This window comes from Tasmannia lanceolata, unplaced genomic scaffold (genome assembly GCF_043159265.1).
Source record: "Tasmannia lanceolata isolate RefF3 unplaced genomic scaffold, GAP_Taslan_0.1 ptg000019l, whole genome shotgun sequence".
Lineage (NCBI taxonomy): Eukaryota > Viridiplantae > Streptophyta > Magnoliopsida > Canellales > Winteraceae > Tasmannia > Tasmannia lanceolata.
The window spans coordinates 21,331,792-21,335,676 of NW_027518696.1; positions in this window are offsets into that span (position 1 = coordinate 21,331,792).

A 3,885-nucleotide genomic window follows, 5' to 3' on the forward strand; every position below is an offset into this window, starting at 1 on the left:
CTAGGGTGCGTAGATTCGAAGTATACACTTTGTCGCACCCTTTTATATGATGAAGAAGACCCAAAGATCCTTGATGTGTGATTTGTTGAAAAAGAAAAGGGAATTCAAGAATCCCTTTTGTGAAGAACCCTTGAGAGAGATGAACACACTTCAAGAGAGAAGAAGTTTTTTCCTTTTTCTTTTTCTTTTTTGGAGAGAGAAAAAGGACGAATTTTGATTTTATTTTTTTTAGGATCCTTCCTGGGATTGTTTGCTTTGATTTTTATACAAAAAAGTTAGGGTTATGAGAGAAATAGTAATTTCCAATGTGAGAGCTCCCATTTTTGGCTTGCTTCCAATTTTCCCCTCTTGCTTTCTTTCTTTCTTGTTTCCAAATTGGATTTGATTCCAATCTTAATTTCTTGTCATTCAAGACATGCTATTATCATTCTACATTACTTCTTTAGAAGAAAATATTTTTAAGCAATCATTCATCTTTTTCTTCTTTCCTTCTTTTCTTTTTTTTTATTCTTTTTATTTTTCTTTTAACAAATATGATGTCACCATTGTGACATCATCAAGGTTGGGTGCTCAATTCATGTGGGTCAGCCATGTGGGGCACCCACCATGGTGGTCGACCCATATGGGTGAACCCACATGAGCTCCATCTTTGCGGGCTTTAACCCAATGGGCCATTTCGCACGGGCTTCGGGTTTTTTTGTAAAACTTCAATAAAATCTTTCTAAATTCAACATTCTATATATGGACCCAACCCATTTGACATTTATGGTGCATCCTTCACACATGATCGAACCATATTTTTTGGAAAAATAATTTTTCGGACCAAAATGCCTATATTTGACAATTACTCGTCCAAATGTAACCAAAATACCCTTAAATTGGTTCACCCATAAAGGGAAAAGTTAAAAATGGAAAGTCTTTGTGATCAAACTTCAAAAATAGAAACTTTTAAAACTAGATCCTTTCGGTGAGCAATATTAAACAGGATCATTTGGTATCCCCTGAAAATACCCAAAATGCCCTCAACACTCGGAATTTCCAAATTAAGCGAAACCCCTGAGAAATTCTAAATTTAGCAGGTTTTTCAAAATTCAGGAAATCATTCATAATCTTTTTGACATATTTCGGGGATCGAAAGAATTACAAAGGAAAAGACCAAATTACCCTGAGGTGCTAGAATTTAGCGAGACTAGGGAATACCCTGAGAAATTTTTAAAATAGCAGATTTCTGAAAATTTATGAACGGACTCAAGATTTCTTAGACACAACTTAGGGACCAAATATGATATGTTGAAAATATCTACAATACCCCCGAAGTGCAAGACTAAGAGAAAATCTTGAGAGATCTAAATTTAGCAGGTTTCCCAAATCTTACGAAATTACTCCTAATCCATCAGCCGTACCCTCAAGGTGGTTTTGGATATATGACAAATGATTGAAATATTCATAATATGATGAAAATGTGGAAGCCCCATGAGTTTCTAAAAATAGCAGCTTTTTCAAAATTTGTAAAATCACTCAAGATTTCTCAAATATAACTCGGGGGTCAGACAAGACACATCGAGAATGACCAAAATACCCTTCTAGTGCAAAAATGGGCGAAAATGAAGGAAACCTTAAAAATTTCAAAAATAGCAGGTTTTTTCACTTGCTTGAAAACTTGATTTTACATCTTTCGGAGGCCAACGGATCCCCCTAGAGACCTTTAGGATCGCGGATCAACTTCAAAACTCTTATAACAAGATAAATCTACCCTAAAATGCATGGATGCCTAATCTAATGCGGAATACGGACTCAAGACTCGATGACACTACTAAATCTTTTGATTTTTAAAGCGAAACAAAATAGGAGTGTCTACAGGTGTCAAAGGAAGAAGCTCAACTTTGAAGATCCCAAAGCAAGCCAAGCACCACATTGCAGATCAAATGATGATTGTCTCAAGAGAATACTTAGAATGGTAGTATGTATCACCTATCTCTCTTGTGTTTTTTCTTAATCAAGGCACATCTTAAAACCCCTAAAAATATATTTTTCAAAGAGACTAACACACCCTTGAAGGACTTAAATGGATAAGTGAATGGCTATGGTGGTGTACTAACATGTTGAGACCCATATGGCATTCAACACAACAATGAACAAAACAGAGTTCCAAAGAAACAACCTGGACCAGCAACTAAATACTATCAAAACTTGTTTAAAAGATTTTCAAATATTTTTTAAAATCTTTTTAACAGATAACTCTCAATTGTCTCATATCCGTAGAGTATAATAACATCGAAATCCGATAAGAAACGAAGGAGATATAAATTATACAAAATCTAAAAATCCTGCTGGAAATCCAGTTTCGAAATTCCGAGAACTGTTCTTTGAATTCCGAGCTCGGAATTTCGAGATATTTTCTCCGAACTCCGAGAAAGCCTCTGGACTCAAAAAATATAGCCGTTGGAGGCCCAGCGGCTAGTTGAATTGTTTACCTGAACATGACCAGTTTGCCCCTGAAACGGTCATATTATGTTGGGACGCTATATATACCATTGTATGGGTTCAAAACATTATGATGAACATACTCCAACACTAAAAATCCTTGAAACTCACTTGCAACCATTTTTGGGTAAATCCCTCACCAATCCTTCATTGTGGCTTGCTTTGAGAAAATCATTTGAGATTGGTTTAGGCTTAAATTTGTTTATCTTTGATAGTATATTAAGAGCTTCATTGTGCATTGTTGCCTACTTAGAGGCAAAGCTTTCTTCTTCTTCCTCATTAGATCGGTGGCAAGGGCATCCGTCTTTAATTCTCTTAGGAGGAACGCTTAGAACTCGGCGAAGTAGGAGAGTCATTGTAAAGGTGACAAGGGCATCCTTATTTAATTCCATTGGGAGTGTAATTGCCTTGGAGACGGACATCGTGGAGGTCTCAATAGTGGAAATCCTCAAGTACAACCTTGAGTAGAGTGGAGTAGGCAGTTGGCCGAACCACTATAAATCTTTGTCTCACTTGTGTGATTGGTATTTCTCTCTCCCTCTCACTCTCTTATTTGTGCTTGCATTTATATTTAGAATTGAGTGAGTTAGCATTGTCATTAAAACTTGAAGATCTTTACATTGCTAAATTGGCCACCTTAATCACTTAATTAAGTTTGTTAATCAACAAAGATTTTGAACTTATAATAACTTGTAATATTTGTTTTAAGTTCAACTAATTAAACTTAATTAAGAAGAACATAAAACTAGTGTGAAACTTTAAGAAAAGTTTTTAAAAGGTAAAAGTTTTATAAATATCCTATTCACCCCCCCTCTAGGTTGCCAAACTTAGTCACTCCTCAGATTTCAATTGGTATCAAAACTTGGGCTCTTGATTAAGACTCTAACTGGTTAAGACTTATCTAAATGGTCTAAATAGAGATATGTTGAGGATAATTGAAAATGGTTTTGTTTTAAATGTTAAATCTAGAAGATTAAATGATTATGATAAAAAATTATCTTCACTTAACACTAAAGTCCTAATTGCTATATGTTGTGCCTTGCCACCTACCACCTATGATAAAATATCCTCTTGTCAAAATGCTAAAGATGTATTAAACAAATTTGAAAAATCTTGTTAAAGTGATATTTTATGCTTAACCGAATTACTTGATGAATCACATAAAAATACTTTAGAAAATGTTGATTTCACTTTTGAAGAACTACAAAATGCATTTCAAGAATTGGATAAGAAACTTGAGGATCAACTAGCTAAAAATAAAAACTTGAAAAACTCTCTAGTTAGTATTAACAATGAGTTTAGGTCACTAGAAATAGATCATGGACATCTTAGTGAAGAAAATGAAATGTTTAAAAATAATTTTATTGAATTAGTTGAAACCATTGCATCACTAAGAGAAGA